Genomic DNA, 17,526 nt, shown 5'->3' with positions numbered 1-17,526 from the left:
AATCCACTATCAGCTCCTTGGTCTTACGGATGTTGAGTTTCTTTTTTTACTTTGCACCCCACTGCCAGGTTAATGACCAATGTACCTGTAGGCCATCTCTATTTTTCATTCTTGGTCCAGTTTTAAATTATGTTAATCTTTTAAATGCTTCATAATACCTTTATACTCAAAAGTAATATACAAATGTTTTTTTTCTATTGCTAGGGAAGCCCAGGACATGTTGGTTCAAAACAGCAATAATGCATCATAGGTGGTAGAAAACAACACTGCCATCAGCTGTCATTAAAATGATTTAGGCATATTGCAGTGTTGTCATTAGCTGGCATTGGCAGTCAGAAATAGCATAGCAATGCTAACAAACTAGCAGAGAGTCTGTGGGTGGGCACCTATTCTACAGCTGAGAGGACTTATGGCATGTGGGTAATAGGTGTCTCGGAGCCAGTTTGACCAAGAACAGAGTGCTGAAGTGTACATTATGAGGAAATGTACAGAAAATACACAAATACCATAATTGCTCAGTTTCATGGTTGGGTTTGCAGTGTACTTTAATTCACCAAGACTTAAAATGTAGCCGGAGAAGAAAAGGGGGATGTCATGCCCTAAAATTGATTCAACACCGAGATGTTTTTAAATGTATGGCAACGACTTCCACAAAGTACAAGGGACATGACACCAAACAATCAAGCAATATATGAAGTTATACGGTGGTGTGTAAAACAGGTAGCGGACACCTGACATAGTGGATGCTGACAGGTATTACTAGAAGTCATAGGCACTGATGCATAATTTGAAAAAACTATTGCATTAAGTAATTTTATACAATAGACAAAGCATTTACAATGTTAGCCTTGAGAGTATTGAGAATATTAAAATTATTATATATATTATTTGACATTTTTGGGGGGTTCCCCCTTGGTTGGTAGAGCTTACAAGTAGTTCCAAACATTAGACAACACTTAAAAAGCAATGGCACTTAAAAAACAATCCCCTTGTGTGTGAAAGTAAAGAAATCTGAGTCCAATTGGAATAATTAATAAATGTATCTGGGCTAAATGTATCTGGGTCAGAAGTATGACCAGATGGACAGGGACAGCAACAGGCCACCCAAACCAGGTACTCCGCAGGTGTGGACCAGGACCACATGTCCTCCTAAAGTTTAAAATGGGAGGAGACTGGGAAAATTCAGAAAATGTATTCCTCATATCAACAACGATTTATAGTGGAGAAGGCAAACTTAGTGGGGAAGGAGAAGTGACCCAATCCCCCAGCACAATAGAATAGCAGCGTAAGACCTTGGAACTGAGAATGTAGTGGATATAAAAAGTCTACACACCCATGTTAAAATGCCATGTTCTTCTAATCTAAAAGAATGAGACAAAGATAAATCATTTCAAATCTTTTTCACCTTTAATCTGACCTATAATGTGAAAAATGATATTGAAAAACAAACTAAAATCTTCGAGGGGGAAAAACAGAAAACTCACAATAGCCTAGTTGCATAAGTGTGCCCACCCTTAAACTAATACTTTGTTGAAGCACCTTTGGATTTTATTACAGCACTCGTGCAATATTTGCCCACTCTTCTTTGCAAAAGCACTCCAAATCTGACAGATTGCGAGGATATCTCCTGTGCCCGGCCCTCTTCAGATCACCCCACGGATGTTCAATTGGATTCAGGTCTGGGCTCTGGCTGAGCCATTCCAAAACGTTAATCTTCTTCTGGTGAAGCCATACTTTTGTGTATTTGTATGTGTGCTTTGGGTAGTTGTCGTGCTGAAAGGAGAACTTCATCTTCAGCTTTCTAACGGACACCTGAAGGTTTTGTGCCAAAATTGCCTGGTATTTGGAACAGTTCATAATTCCCTCCATCCTGACTAAGGCCCCGGTTCCAGCTTAAGAAAAACAGCCCTAAGCATGGTGCTGCCACCACCATGCTTCACTGTGGGTATGGTGTTCTTTGGGTGTTGTGCAGTGTTGTTTTTGCGCCAAACATATCTTTTGGAATTTTGGCCAAAAGGTTTAACCTTGGTTTCGTCAGACCATAACAGATTTTCCCATGTGCTTTTGGGAGACTTGAATTCCGGGCTTGGATGTTTTTCTTTGTAAGAAAAGGCTTCCGTCTTGCCACCCTACCCCAGAGCACATTCATATGAGGAACACGGGAGATTGTTGTCACATGTAGCACACAGTCAGTACTTGCCAGAAATTCCTGCAGTTCCTTTAATGTTGCTGTATGCCTCTTGGATGCATCCCTGACCAGTTTTCTCCTCGTCTTTTCATCAATTTTGGAAGGACGTCCAGTTCTTGGTAATGTCTCTGTTGTGCCATATTTTCTCCACTTGATGATGACTGTCTTCACTGTGTTCCATGGCATATCTAATGCTTTGGACATTCTTTTGTACCCTTCTTCTGACTGATATCTTTCAACAATGATGCTTTGGAAGCTCTCTGCGAACCATGGCTTTTGCTCTGAGATGCAACTAAGAAAATGTCAGGAAAACAACTGAACTGTATTTGTGATTAATTAGAGTCCCTTTAAATTATGGCAGGTGTGTTATGATTTCTATTTAACATGAGTTTGAATGTGATTGGTTAATTCTGAATACAGCCACATCCCCAGTTAAAAGAGGGTTTGCACACTTATGCAACCAGGTTATTGTAAGCTTTTTATTTTTCCCCCTTGAAGTTTTAGTTTGTTTTTCAATTTAATTGTTCACGTTATAGGTCACATTAAAAGCGGAAACAGTTCTGACATGATTTATCTTTATCTCATTCTTTTACATTACAAAAACCTGGCATTTTAACAGGGGTGTGTAGACTTTTTATATCCACTGTAGGCCTGCAAAAGAAAGGTCTCAAGTCATGCTCTACACACAGGCATCCTAGTTTCTGTAGCTATATGTATGACGGTCAGATGTTTTTTTGCAACTGAGGGCCTAGCTCCAATAGTTACACTTCGCCACTGCAGAATACCATTGCCATGGGCGATTAGGTAGGTGTCAAAATTGACATACACATATTTACATTTCAGTCATTTCGCAGCCGCTTCTATCCACAGCGTCTAACAACAAGTGCATCCCTCTTAAGGTGTCTTGGAAAACCAACATCTGACAACCATAATAAGTACACTTTCCTTTCACTGAAGCCACTAGTTGGCAAAGTCAGCAGCAGAGAAATCAAAGTGCATTTTCTTTTCAGGAGGTGGGGCACATGAATGCCCAGACCCAGGGCTTCTCAGCAGAACATTGCCCAGAGCATCATTCTCCCTCCACGGCTTGTCGTCTTCCCATATGCAGCAGGGTGCGATGCACTGTGATGTAACACACTCCTCCCATAACCATCAGTAAAATGTTGCCCTTGCACAATGATGAGCCTTGGATGCCCAACACCCTGTTTCCGGTTTGTGGTTTGTCCTTCCTCATACTACTGTTGGTAGGTACTCACCACTGCTGACCTGTAACACCCCACAAGCCTTGCCATTTCAGAGATCATCTCACAGTCATCTGGCCATTACAATTTGGCCCTTGTCAAAGTCACTCAGGTCTTTCCTCCTGCCCATTTCTCTTGCATCCGACCCACTGACTATGAGAACACATTGTTCGCTTAGCCTCTAATCTACCCAGACCTTGTCAGATGATCAATGTTATTTGCTTCACCTGTGAGAAGTCATAATGCTTTAACTCATCAGTGTAATACATGTCTATTCTCCCTCTGCATCCTGTTTCTGATCTGGGCCACAGATTTTCACTTCTCAGGCTAGAAACCTTGAAAAAGGATTTTCTTGAATTACTCTTTGTGACCGAATTGTATAATTTATAAGGCTTTTTTAAACATCCATGTCCCCAATGGCTAGTTCCAGGCCTCTACACCATCAACTGGGGTCCCTCAATTGCATAAAAACAAGAAATCAGGCAAGCCTAGTTCAGCCGGTCTGCAATAGAAAGCATAGCCCTCTCAAGATTCAAACCCAGGTCGCCCACATGGAAGGCTGTGTCGTTAACCACTACACCTCAGAGCTGTACATTTGATGGGTGTCAGTTTAGCCTCGTGTCTACCCTGAACAGATCCTCTTTTGCCACTGGCCGTTTTAACAGCTAATTGACCATTCGTGAATGATATTGAAACAGTTAAACTGACTAACGTTTCTTATTACATTTACCTCCACCACAAATAACTTCTATGAACTGTATGGCGTTTGCCACTGGCCGTTTTAACAGTGGATTAGCCAGTAATATGCTCTCAATAGATTCGAACTTAGGTTATCCACTTGAGAGGTACTGTCTTTAACCACCACATTACATGTTTCAGCAGTCGCTAGACACCATTGAGCATTGTGTTAAACTGATTAACGTTTCTTATAAAATTTACCTCCACCATTGAGTCTATGAACTATATGGCTTTTGCCACTGGTCGTTTGAACAGCTGATTAGCCAGTAGTAGACTTACAAGTATCTACTAACTTCCTAGGAGAAATCATACGAACTGAGCAATTTCTAGCGAGACTGAAGATACAGTTTTATGTATACAGTTTTAGTTAAGGCGTACTATAATGTAACTACTGTATGTTGTAGCCAGCAAATGTGTTTGTCTATCCTGACCTAAAACACAAATGCACAGATGAATATTTCGAAAAACCACCAGAAACAGTTGCAATAACCATAACCTGTTTTATTTCAGGCTTACTAAAATGTAAATACTGAAGGTTTTAGCCAGCAAAGTTTTCATATATACAGAATAATGCATACTTCGCTTTGCCTGTGAGGAGATACGAACGCAGGACATATAGTTTACAGTTCAGCTTCTCTAACCACTACGCTATTCAACAAGGGGTAGTCAGTCAGTCACTCACTCACTAAGAGACATTCGGTCTTCTTGCACTGTGATGCGCTTGTGTTGCGAAATGATAAACACAGGCAGCAAAAGTTAAACAACTACAACACAGTTGTCATCGTTTACAATGACTCAAAATAGTTCACACTTGTTTCTAATGATGTGATCAAATCAATTGTTCAGAGTAAAACTCAGTTCAGAATACACAGGTGACAGGTCTGAGGCAGAGAAGAGTACATGTCAGAGGTGGTGGACAAGGAGGAAGAGTATATGTAGAAGGTGGTGGACGTGGACTCAGCACAAGGACATAATGCTGAGGCAGAATTAATCTCACACCGACTTGCATTTGGCATTTGCACAACATTTCTGAGTTTATTGAAATGTGCTTTTCATTTAGTGCATAGGTCTTTAACCCTCTCCTGGGGACCCCCCAGCCATTCCATCTAGTTCATGTATCCCAGAGCTAGCACACCTGATTCAACTTATTAACTAACAAGCAAGCCCTTACCTGTTGAATCAGGCGAGCTAGTTCCAGGGATAAAGCTAAACTGTGCGATGGCTGGGGGGTCCACAAGGAGTGTTGAAAACCTATAATTTAGAGTTTCTTTGGTCATTGGGCTTTTGCAGTGGACTACTGTATTTCTATGCCTCTGCTGAACACACAGACATTCAATACTATATTACTTGCAGCATTAACAGTATTCAATATATTCAATGAACTAAATTGTGATTATTACACTTTTTATTGCAAAATGTATTTACCATTTAAAAGAAATCTGTAACTACTTCCAGTTGGACAGTAGGGGTTCCCCTGCCGTCCATCTCTGCTGCGTCCCTGGGTGGTGGATCTGTCATATTTGAGGAGGCAGGAAACAGGCCCAGAGTGGTAGCATGACATTGACTTTTAATGTAGGCTTGCAAAAATAACACAACCAAAGGCGCAGCATGACCCCCACAAACACACAGGAGACATAAACAGTGATCCTCACAGTGGTGTACAAACTCAACTAATATAGGGTCCCCAATTAGAGGCAACGATGTCCAGCTGTCTCTAATTGGGAAAAACAAAAAGCAACTGCGCAGAGATGCCTAGAGCACTGTTTTTCAACCCTGCTTCTAGAGGCACCACGTCCTGCATGTTTTAGGTCTCTCCCTGCCCAAACATACCTGATATAGCTCATCTAGGACTTGATAATGGGCTGATCATTTGAATCAGGTGTGACAGAGCAGGGAGAGATATAAAACTTGCAGGGTGGGGTGCCTCCAGGAGCAGGGTTGAAAAACATTGGCCTAAAGGCCTCTACTCAGCCAGGTCTTATTATGGCCCCAGATCAGCGTAGAGATGACTGGGGGCATAGCCAGGATCTGACTGGTATTGGGTTTACACAACATATTTGGAAGATTATCAACATTATCTTAGAATTTTGCACACTTTTTGTAAAACCACAACCTGTTGATGTTTAGCAATTTGTGTTAACTAAGGTCATCATCAACGTATTGCAGAACTGATGTGTTGTAATATATTTGCTTCTAATGGTTTGTCATAAGACCATGTTCCTCTTTGTTTGGTGAAGTCAAAACAAGTACAAGTCTTTAAAGGGCCAGGTACACCATGTGGTACACCAGGTGGACTCCGTATACCAGGTGAGTCATTAGGGGTCAGTGACTCTAATTTATTTAAAAACCTGTTGTTAAACATTTTGTTAAATTATACTGCAAGCTTTTTTCCCAAAATGTTGGGACACTGTAAAATGTAAAGAAAAACAGAATGCAATGATGTGCAAATTATTTAAAACCTATGTTCAAAAGAAAACAGTACAAAGGTAACATTTCAAATGTTTTCATTTTTAAATGAAATACTAATGTTTTTAAAAAAATATATGCTGACTTTGAATTTGAATTGGAAAAGTTGTGTAATGCTAAAAAAAACAGGTGGAAAATCTAATTAGGTTAATAACATGAATACATATAAAAAGAGCATTCCATAGAGAATGAGTATTTCAGAAGTAAAAATGTGGAGGGATTGACCACTCTGAAAGACTACGCTTGCAAATATTGCAACAATTTAAGATTAATGTTTCTCAACGTAAAATTGCAAAGAGTTTAGTGTTCTTATAATCTATGGTACATAATATTATTTTAAGATTCAGAGAATCCAGAAAAATCTCTGTATGCAAAGGACAAGGCCAAAAACCAATATTGGATATCTGTGATCTTCAGGCCCTCAGGCAGCACTGTATTAGAAACAGACACGATTCTTTAGTGGATATCACTGCATGGGCTCAGGAACACTTCCAAAAACCATTGTCTGTGAACGAAATATGTCGCTGCTTCCACAAATACAAGTTAAAATTCTACCATGCAAAGAAGAAAACATATATAAAGAAGATCCAGAAACACTGCCATTTAAGATGGACTGATGTGAAGTGGAAAACATAATTTTGGAAAAAAATATTACATTTGAAATTATTTTTGGGAATCATGGACGCCGCATCCCCTGGACTAAAGAGGAGGGGGACCCTCCGGCTTGTTATAAGCACAATGTCCAAAAGCCAGCATGCGTGATGGTATGGGGGTGCATTAATGGACATAGCATAGGTGACTTGCACATCTGTGAAGTTACTTTGAACAATATATACAGGTTTTGGAGCAACATATGCTGCCATCCAGACTATATGTTTTTCAGGGAAGGCCTTGCTTATTTCAGCAAGACAAATGCCAAATTACATTCTGCATGTACTACATTATAACAGCATGGCTCTGTAGTAAAATAGTCTGGGTGCTAAACTGGCCTGCTTGCAGTCCAGACCCATTAAACATTATGGCGCATTATGAAACGAAAAAACTAAAACTGTGTTTGACCCCCTTTCGCCTTCAGAACTGCCTTAATTCTACGTGGCAATGATTCAACAAGGTGCTGAAAGCATTTTTTTGAAATGTTGGCCCATATTGATAGGACAGCATCTTGGAGTTGATGGAGATTTGTGGGATGCACATCCAGGGCACGAAGCTCCCGTTCCACTACATACCAAAGATGCTCTATTGGGTTGAGATCTGGTGACTGTGGGGGCCATTTCAGTACATTGAACTCATTGTCATGTTCAAAAAACCAATTTGAAATTATGCAAGCTTTGTGACATGGTGCATTATCCTGCTGGAAGTAGCCATCAGAGGATGGCTACATGGTGGTCATAAAGGGATGGACATGGTCAGAAACAATGCTCAGGTAGGCCGTGGCATTTAAACGATGCCCAATTGGCACTAAGGGGCCTAAAATGTGCCAAGAAAACATCCCCCACACCATTACACCACCACCAGCAGCCTGCGCAGTGGTAATAAGGCATGATGGATCCATGTTCTCATTCTGTTTACGCCAAATTCTGACTCTACCATCTGAATGTCTCAACAGAAATCGAGACTCATCAGACCAGGCAACATTCTTCCAGTCTTCAACTGTCCAATTTTGGTGAGCTTGTGCAAATTGTAGCCTCTTTTTCCTATTTGTAGTGGAGATGAGTGGTACCCGGTGGGGTCTTCTGCTGTTGTAGCCCATCCGCCTCAAGGTTGTGCGTGTTGTGGCTTCACAAATGCTTTGCTGCATACCTCGGTTGTAACAAGTGGTTAACTAGCATCAACAAGGCATTTTCGCCCACAGGACTGCCACATACTGGATGTTTTTCCCTTTTCACACCATTCTTTGTAAACCCTAGAAATGGTTGTGTGTGAAAATCCCAGTAACTGAGCAGATTGTGAAATACTCAGACCGGCCCATCTGGCACCAACAACCATGCCACGCTCAAAATTGCTTAAATCACCTTTCTTTCCCATTCTGATATTCAGTTTGGAGTTCAGGAGATTGTCTTGACCAGGACCACACCCCTAAATGCATTGAAGCAACTGCCATGAGATTGGTTGATTAGATAATTGCATTAATGAGAAATTGAACAGGTGTTCCTAATAATCCTTTAGGTGAGTGTATATTTCCAAAAACAATTATATTTCTCTAATTCAACATTTGATATGTTGTGTATACTATTTTAAAAAAAATATAGAGATTAAATTATTTGCACATCATTGCATTGTCTTTTTATTAGCATTTTTTCAGCTTCCCAAACATTTTGGATACATGGTTGTACAATTATTACAAACAATATTCCAAAAAGGATTAAACAATAATACCAGTCCCATTATGTCATAGCAGTGTTTGTGTGTGTATACACCGATCAGCCATACCATTATGACTTCTGACAGGTGAAGTGAATAACACTGATAATCTCATTATCATGGCACCTGTCAGTGGGTGGGATGTATTAGGCAGCAAGTGAACATTCTGTCCTCAAAGTTGATGTGTTAGAAACAGGATAAATGTAAGGATCTGAGCGTCTTTGAAAAGGTGTAAGGATCTGAGCAAATTGTGATGACTAGAGGACTGGGTCAGAGCATTTCCAAAACTGCAGCCCTTGTGGGGTGTTCCCAGTCTGCAGTGGTTAGTACCTATCAAAAGTGGTCCAAGGAAGGATAAGCGGTGAACCGGCACCAGGGTCATGGGTGTCTTTCAGCAGGATAATGTGCCCTGCCACAAAGCAAAAATGGTTCAGGAATGGTTTGAGGAACACAACAACGAGTTCAAGGTGTTGACTTGGCCTCCGAATTCCCCAGATATCAATCCAATGTGCTGGACAAACAAGTCCGATCCATGGAGGCCCCACCTTTCTGGACTTGAAGAATCTGCTGCCAACGTCTTGGTGCCAGATGTCACAGCACACCTTCCAAGGTCTAGTGGAGTCCATGCCTAGACGAGTCAGGACTGTTTCAGAGGTAAAAGGGGGACCTACACAGTATTAGGAAGGTGGTCATAATGTTATGGTTGATCGTTGTATATTGTTGAGAAAAACAATACAGGAGTACAGGAATTGAGCCAAGGGATCCGGGAGCAACAGCCAAAGGGTGGATCAGCAGTCTACACCAGGGCCTAAAACAGAAGACGTCCAACTACCTCCCTCCCCCTCTATCAACCAGCCGAAGACCCCAGTAAAACAAAAAACTTTCAAAGGCTCTGTGAAGAGATGGGGAGAGCCTACATAGATGCCAAATAAGGACTTAGGGAGGGGATGTAAAGTATTGGTCATGTGTTAATGATAGACCAATCATTGAACAATTATGTAAAATGTGTACCTCCTTTATAAACATCATGAATAATAAACATTATAAAAGGGCTTGAGAGTCCAGTAACAAGAGTTCGATCGAACACCAGAGAAGAGCTGATCTGACTCTTGGCTACTAGATCTTCCCAGAACCCGACGCTGTCTGTACCGCTGACTGAATCCCTTGAATAAGGTTGGGAACTTGTAGGTAGGAGCTCCGTCCCCCTCATGGTCTGTGTGTGTGTGTGTGTGTGTGTGTGATTGTCAAATGCTTGATCTTAATTCCTCTTCCTCTGAGCCGTAGCCCTGTTTGTCTTGTGATAGTAGCTAGTGAAACTAACCATGTACTCCATAAATCAAAACTTAGACGTTATCAGTTCCTACTCCAGGTCCCTTGTAGGCAGCTGAGAGAAAGGGGTAGACGCGATCGTTGGTGAGAGTGTGTTCGGCCTATGGTACTGGTGTTTGCTTCAAAAAGTAATTAATTCTGAGGTGCATATTCTGAGACATAGTAAACTCTAAGGTAAATATGTGTTAACTCTAAGGTAAAGTGTGTTAACTCTAAGGTAAAGTGTGTTAACTCTAAGGTAAAGTGTGTTAACTCTAAGGTAAAGTGTGTTAACTCTAAGGTAAAGTGAGAAGAAGTGACCTTGAGCGTCAAAAGGCTGGCTAATTGTTCATATAGGGCAGGGGTGTCAAACCGGTTCTACGGAGGGCCGAGTGTCTGCAGGTTTTTGGTTTTTCCTATAAATTTGTTCCCAGTTCAGACGTTAACAACCAGGTGAGGGTAGAAATTAACCAATCAGGTGATCCTACAGGTAATGGCCACGAAAGTTTGGAGGAGGACACCATTATATTCTTTTGGGATTAATGCAGAATCAGATCTATGCAAAAGTACCTAACAGTCCAAAAAGTGACTAGTGCAGATTGGCAAGAAAGAAAAAAAGAATTACAGAGCAGTATTCCTATTAGCCAGGCCTCATCAAATCCTATATTTTGTTAAAATACCAGGGGATACCAGAAGTCTGTGACAAGCAATAGTATATTATGCAATAGCCTGTAAGGGCTACCGTAAGGGCTACCAAGTAATATTTTAGCTCCAGACAACCCTAAAATGTTAGGAATCTGGAGTGGACTAATGACTTGGCTAGGATCCGAGAGGAGGAAAGTAAATTACAGTTTTGCAGGTTTTCCTACTTACAAAGCATGAAAAGGTTTGTCATTTTTATCATAGGTACTCAACAAAAATCCAGAAAATCACATTGTATGATTTTTTTAATAATTAATTAGCATTTTATTGCATGACATAAGTATTTGATCACCAACCAACCAGAAAGAAGTCCGTCTCTCACAGACCTGTTAGTTTTTCTTTAAGAAGCCCTCCTGTTCTCCACTCATTACCTGTATTAACTGCACCTGTTTGAACTCATTACCTGTATAAAAGAAACCTGTCCACACACTCAATCAAACAGACTCCAACCTCTCCACAATGGCCCAGACCAGAGAGCTGTGTAAGGACATCAGGGATAAAATTGTAGACCTGCACAAGGCTGGGATGGGCTACAGGACAATAGGCAAGCAGCTTGGTGAGAAGGAAACAACTGTTGGCGTAATTATTAGAAAATGGAAAAAGTTCAAGATGACGGTCAATCTCCTTCGGTCTGGGGCTCCATGTAAGATCTCACCTCATGGGGCATCAATGATCATGAGGAAGGTGAGGGATCAGCCCAGAACTACATGGCAGGACCTGGTCAATGACCTGAAGAGAGCTGGGACCACAGTCTCAAAGAAAAATTAGTAACACTACGCCGTCATGGATTAAAATCCTGCAGCGCACGCAAGGTCCCCCTGCTCAAGCCAGCGCATGTCCTGGCCCATCTGAAGTTTGCCAATGACCATCTGGATGATCCAGAGGAGGAATGGGAGAAGGTGATGTGGTCTGATGAGACAAAAATAGAGCTTTTTGGTCTAAACTCCACTCGCCGTGTTTGGAGGAAGAAGAAGGATGAGTACAACCCCAAGAACACCATCCCAACCGTGAAGCATGGAGGTGGAAACATCATTCTTTGGGGATGCTTTTCTACAAAGGGGACAGGACGACTTCACCGTATTGAGGGGAGGATGGATGGGGCCATGTATCACGAGATCTTGGCCAATAACCTCCTTCCCTCAGTAAGAGCATTGAAGATGGGTCGTGGCTGGGTCTTCCAGCTTGACAACGACCTGAAACACACAGCCAGGGCAACTAAGGAGTGGCTCCGTAAGAAACAATTTCATGGTCCTGGAGTGACATAGCCAGTCTCCATACCTGAACCCAATAAAGAAAATCTTTGGAGGGAGCTGGAAGTCCGTATTGCCCAGCGACAGCCCCAAAACCTGAAGGATCTAGAGAAGGTCTGTATAGAGGAGTGGGCCAAAATCACTGCTGCAGTGTGTGCAAACCTGGTCAAGAACTACAGGAAACTTATGATATCTGTAATTGCAAACAAAGGTTTCTGTACCAAATATTAAGTTCTGCTTTTCTGATGTATTAAATACTTATGTCATGCAATAAAATGCAAATTAATTACTTAAAAATCATACAATGTGATTTTCTGGATGTCTGTTTTAGATTCCATCACTCACAGTTGAAGAGTACCTATGATAAAAATTACAGACTTCTACATGCTTTGCAAGTGGGAAAACCTGCAAAATCGGCAGTGTATCAAATACTTGTTCTCCCCCTGTATATAGCATAAGTACGCCATAGGGAGCAACATTCGCTTACTGTAAGAAACTAAAATGGCAGCTAGAGCCTAGGACAACAAACTGTCAATTCCTCTTGTCTACTACAGCATACACTACAAAAACAACAAAGAAACGAAAAAAGACTTTGCCCAAATAGCTAATAATCCTCTGATATTATACAGACGTGTGTCACAATCAAAGTAAAGATTTACATACCAGCCAATGGAAAGACAGACATTTCTCAAATGCACCTTAATTAAAAATTTCCATAACAGAACAGGGAATTCTATTTTTCATAATTGCATTCGGAACGTCATTCTCTATCAGGCATTGGTGCAGAAATGCTTTCTGACCGGTGAGTATGTTGTATTGCTGCCTGTTTTTATTTTTTTACAGAAAAGATCCTATAGTGCAGCTTTACAATTTTTTTTTTTTACCAACATTAATTTTTCTAACTTTAGTAGCCATCTGGTTCCAATCGTACCACCATAGCAGTAGCTATCTATCTAAAACATGCAACCAACTCTCTTCTAGGCTGTACCCATCACTGTCACTTGGTACAAACAATGTTCTGTCATTTAAACATACAGTAAGTGCTTCTCCAGAACTACTTCTGGTCCTTGTGGATGTGAACTCAACAAACATACGAGTCGCAGGCACACAACACACACCCTGACTACAGGCACCAACCGCCAATCCGACCCACTATGGAGTTACTTTTGTTACAATGAGAACAAATAAAAGCATTAGTATTGCAAATAAAATAACAGATTTTGAGAGCAAAACATCAACCTACAAGTATTGTGATCTAAGAAAATATATTGCAAATACAATCTGTTGAAAAAAAAACAATTTGAATGCAAAAGATTATTTGAGAGGGTGTTGATCTATGAACAATCAAATCAATCAATCAATCAATCAAAATTTATTTATAAAGCGCTTTTTACAACAGCAGTTGTCACAAAGTGCTTTACAGAGACACCCGGCCTTAAACCCCAAGGAGCAAACAACAGTAGTGTTGAATTTCAGTGGCTAGGAAAAACTCACTAAGAAGGTCGAATTTTAGGAAGAAACCTAGAGAGGACCCAGGCTCAGAGGGGTGACCAGTCCTCTTCTGGCTGTGCCGGGTGAGATATTAAGAGTCCAATTGGAATAATAAATAAATTTCTCTTGGCTAGATCCAGAGTATATTTGATTTTAGACTAGGTCAGAAGTATGACCAGGTGGACAAGGACAGGAACAGCAACGGTCCCCCCAAACCAGATAATCCGCAGGTGTGGACCAGGACCTCATCTCCTTCTAAAACTTAAAATTGGAGGAAACTGAGAAAAGTTAGTAGTACATCCCTCATGTCCCCCAGCACAATAATATAGCAGCGTAACACCTTGGAAACTGAGATGGGGGGGTCCGGTGACACTGTGGCCCTACCCGGGGGAGGCCCCGGACACGGCCCAACAGGCAGGAAATCAATCCAACCACATTGCCAGGCATCAACCAAAGGGACACCCACCAACCGCAACCCCCCTGAACAAAATGAATGGAACCGGTAGTCAGGGGAGAATGTTTATTTAGCATGAGTCCAAGATGTTGATCGTCCATTGTTCTTACATGTTCTCCAATAATTACAAAATTAACAGTCTTTTATGCCAGGACACATAGGAGGCGGTCAGTGGTCATGGCCAATCATTGCACAGTCCATTATCCTCCAGCACATCCCCTGCAGTATCTGGCCGTCTTCCAATCGCATACGTGTATTCTATATCCTAAACTTATATGGCCTGGAAGTGTCCCCTCTTGAGTTCCTGGCTCCACAGCTTATGTGTGGGGCCTCTCAATAGTGGATACCAACTGTTTGTGATACGGTACCTCATATAGCACAAAATAACGAAGTACCATTCCACTGTATTGTGTTTTTAAAGTGAATAGAACTAAAATACATTTGTATCATCAGATAAAGACAGGCTTTCTCACAATGGTATGTTCTAACCTACGGTCCATGGGTCTATTCATAGAGTCTATGACAGTCACATGGACAGCTCCTATCAGGTATGGACAGGCTGTGTGGGTAAGGTGTGTGGGGCCGATCAATAATGGGCAAAGCACCACATCGCATTGTCCTTTGTTAAGAGTTTAGTCAACACTATGTGTTGTGTTAAGTTTCTCATGCCCATATTCAGGGAATAGTTCTTTCTTAATAACGCAATTCTGTTAAAACAATTGTCTTTGGCTGCAGGTTTTTGAATGTTTGGTTACGTTAACCTGGTTTTTGCTCTCAATTTCTTTTTTGCAGTCATGCAAAAATTCTGTGTGGGCGGGGTTAAGAGAGGAAATTATGCATTTCCATTGGTCAACCAGGCAGGGCAGCTTCAACAAAAGTTCAATTTTGTTTAAATCGTAGGCTTGCCACATTAATTGTTATAGGGTATCGTGTTTGGAACTTAATTTGTGTTTCTGCAAGTAAAAAAAATATGTACCATCATGCTTTCTGATACAAATTGTTTATTTGTTACTGTATAAAGTTCCAGAAATAAGACTGTCGATTGTATCAACTGAACAATCATCTCTTGCACCTTGTCAAAGTCTTTTATAAATATACAAATATAGGTGTTGTATTGCCTATAAATGGATACATTAAAATGTGCTAATATACATTGAATGTACATAAAAAGTGACCAGAGCATATGAAGTGTTGATGTGATCAATAGATCAATGTTGCTGGTTGAGGAGTCTTATTGGCTGGGCGAAAAAAACTGTTTGTGAGACTGGAAGTGTGTGACCTGATGCTCTGGTAACGTCTTCCAGAGGGCAGCAGTGTGAACAGACAATAGCCTGGATGGCTGGAGTCTTGTATGATGTTCCGTGCTTTCCTGATTCATCGTGTATGGTAGATGCCTTGCACAAAAGGAAGATGGCAGCTGATGATGTGACCTCTGGAGTTTTTGCAGACATGCCAAACTTCTTGAGTGTCTTCAGGAAATATAAGTGCTTTTGGGACGTTTTTACCGTTGAGTCTGCTTGCCCGGACCAGGTGAGGTCATCCCTGTTTTACGTGGCATCAGATTGCGGTATCTGGTGGTGTGGCTGTTGGGGATGTCGCTGTCCGGGATGGAGTGCTGCGTTCAGGATATCAGAAGCTGTGGAAGCGACAGAGCAGCCCTCAGGGCACCTTTGAAGCTGGTTCTCAGGAGATGGGAGTCTAGAAATAGTATGCCCATTTCTCTCTTTTTTGTTTTATGTGATCTTGTCTGGCTTTCCCTCTTTCTATGAATCCCCCCAAACTAGTGGAGCGTCCCTTCAAACTGGTGGGCAGAGTAGGACCATGCCACGGGTAGGGTTGGGTATCGAGAACCGGTTCCAAGCTGGAGCCGGTTCCAAATTTAAAAGAACAGTTGATTCAATAAGACACGTACATTTCGAATCCTAACTTCGGTTCTTCACTTCAGCATATTTCAGTCGCGACGAGCTAGCTCCCGAGTAAACTACATCAACCATTTTACAGTCAATAAAAGTTGCACTTGTTACGTGGACCTAAGGTGTTTTGTCATTCAGCATGTCAAAAAAACATGTGAGAAGCGACACTTCTGTTTATATCCTGGACCATGACTGAGGCTAACCGCGGCAAATGGTTGATAGCGTGGCTTAGCATCACAAAAAAAAAAAAACACAGAAAAATGCAACACATGCAGCAAGAACATTTTTTGCAAGGGAGGCAGCTTGTTAAATAGGATGAAGCATTTACTTTAACACAGCGTGAACCTAAAAGAATGCTTTGTGTTCGATGTGTTGCGGTGTACCAGCCATACTAGCGCCCCAGATACAGCTAACAGCATCTCAGGTAAAAAAAACATAGCAAATACCTTCAATATTTGCCTTAAATATTGAAGGTAAACGAATGATGTCTACTACAAATTATTCTAATATATATTTTTCTTATGAGTTTGGAGAGTATCCATCCACCTCCAGTTAATCCCCAGAGACTCTGCTCTAGTACAGAAACTCCTTTTACTTTAGCCATGAAGGGGAAAATGAGCAAGGAGAAGAAGGATGAATGTCACCAAGTGATTTTTTTTCTTCAAAAAATGTACTTTGGGTTGCAGACATCAGTTCCTTTTGAAGAAAATTGAATGTATTTGATGAATTTTATAGTGTTACTATTTCATTTAACTTTGTAATAAAACATACCTGTGTGTACTTACCTGTCCTGCTTGTCTGTGTTAGGGTTGTGTGCTGGAGATTGCTAAAGGATGTAGCGGTGGAGTGGTCAAGGTATGTCCAATTAGTGGGCAGTCTTTTGACAAATACATCTCTCCATTTCACCATGATCTATCATGAGGGTCTTGAACCTTTCTATCTCCATCATATCTGTGGATACTGCTCCAAAACAAAAATAAAATTTAGAGTGGCCTTTTATTTTGGCCAGCCTAAGGCACACCTGTGCAATAATCATGCTGTCTAATCAGCATCTTGATATGCCACACCTGTGAGGTTGATGGATTATCTCAGCAAAGGAGAAGTGCTCACTAACACAGATTTAGACAGATTGGTGAACAATATATGAGAGAAATAGGCCTTTTGTGTACATAGAGAAAGTCTTAGATCTTGGAGTTCAGCTCATGATAAATGGGGGCAAAAACAAGTGTTGCGTTTATAATTTTGTTCAGTGTATATTAAGATTTGATAGTTTTTATTTTGATTTGAGGGCCTGAACATTGTTTACCATATATCTGCTGAAGAGGCAAAATAAAAAGCAAAATAAAAAGGTTTTATCAGTCTACAAACTAAAAGTGCTGAAAACATTCATTAATATTTAAAAAAAGAAGACAGA

General features: G+C 41.0%; 1 protein-coding gene across 4 annotated transcripts in view; it reads left to right on the top strand.

Annotated features, from left to right (window-relative positions):
* The first annotated feature begins 6,451 nt into the window (after nt 1-6,451).
* The window catches only part of LOC114828691 (ladderlectin), a 33,081-nt gene continuing 22,006 nt past the window's right edge, over nt 6,452-17,526 (top strand). For 2 of the 4 annotated variants that reach the window (XR_003777430.2, XM_029114854.2), the window contains exon 1: nt 10,050-10,182. The gene's annotated coding sequence lies outside the window, so the exon portion shown is untranslated. Of the gene's footprint in view, nt 6,475-10,049; nt 10,183-17,526 lie in introns of those variants that run through there. The other 2 variants (XM_029114856.2, XM_029114855.2) reach the window with 2 other exon arrangements.

Source organism: Esox lucius, chromosome 19, assembly GCF_011004845.1.
Source record: "Esox lucius isolate fEsoLuc1 chromosome 19, fEsoLuc1.pri, whole genome shotgun sequence".
Taxonomy (NCBI): Eukaryota; Metazoa; Chordata; class Actinopteri; order Esociformes; family Esocidae; genus Esox; species Esox lucius.
Note: the sequence above shows the minus strand (reverse complement) of the source record. Positions and strands in the feature narration are given on the sequence as shown.